This window comes from Apaloderma vittatum, unplaced genomic scaffold (genome assembly GCF_000703405.1).
Source record: "Apaloderma vittatum isolate BGI_N311 unplaced genomic scaffold, ASM70340v1 scaffold35548, whole genome shotgun sequence".
Taxonomy (NCBI): Eukaryota; Metazoa; Chordata; class Aves; order Trogoniformes; family Trogonidae; genus Apaloderma; species Apaloderma vittatum.
The window spans coordinates 15,297-15,569 of NW_009729716.1; positions in this window are offsets into that span (position 1 = coordinate 15,297).

The window sequence follows — 273 nt, forward strand, 5'->3', positions numbered from 1 at the left end:
CCTCTGGGTCTCCTTCCCGCCCCCCAGCAGGCAGCCCCTGCCACACTCTCCTCATCGGCTCTTCGTCTTTTCTCTCCTGAAGCTTTCTGCCAGCGACCTTCTTCGGTACGTGCACAGGGAGGAAGAAGGTGTGGGTTTTCTCGCCGATGATGTTCAACACGCGGTAGAGCAGGCAGAGCGGAAGGTGAGGGCCTGACAAGATCAGGGAGATTTGTGCCAGGAGAGGTTTGTGGGACCTTCGCCCAGGCCCCAAGAAAGCAACCCCAGCCCGTC